Source organism: Microtus ochrogaster, chromosome 1 (genome assembly GCF_000317375.1).
Source record: "Microtus ochrogaster isolate Prairie Vole_2 chromosome 1, MicOch1.0, whole genome shotgun sequence".
Classification (NCBI taxonomy): Eukaryota; Metazoa; Chordata; class Mammalia; order Rodentia; family Cricetidae; genus Microtus; species Microtus ochrogaster.
Genome location: NC_022009.1, coordinates 49,895,425 through 49,896,041, shown reverse-complemented (window position 1 = coordinate 49,896,041; position 617 = coordinate 49,895,425).

Here is a 617-nt window from a genome sequence, read left to right as displayed (position 1 = left end):
TGAATTAATTTGATCCGCCTTCACCTGGCGCCCAACCTTGTGGCCCCGTACCCACACCAGCACCCGAGCGCTGGCCACAGCCGCCCTGCGGGTCCCAGTTTCAGCCAGCGCTACAAGGGGGAACCTAGTGCAGAGCTGCGGGGGAACAGCTTTCCACACCGACTCTGTTCGCGACTCCCTGTGTGCACTCCCTGGCCCAGCACGCTCCGGCGTCCGATATCGGGCAGCTCAACAGCCTAGTGCAGCCATTGCCAGCGAGACACCCAACTCTGCTAGCGACTCCCCGGCCCAGCACGCTCCAGCGTCCCCGAGCGCGAGCGGGCACGCTCTCTCGCTGCTACTGTTCCGGGATTTAGATTGTGCTTCCAGGTGCGCTTGCCTGCGCGCGCCCTGCCCGTCCCAGTGGCGCCTGCTGCTGCCTCTGCGGCCACCGCCACCACCTCGCTCTGTCTGCCTGCCCGTCCCAGCGGCGACTGCTGCTGCACCTCCCGAGCCGCCAGGTGTGTGTGAACCACCACAGCGGCAGATTTGGACTGATTCAAAATAACCTTCTTCACACACATTATAAATCCTCAGGCAGAACGATAAATTTCCGTTTTGAGTTGTTTCAGACCGGC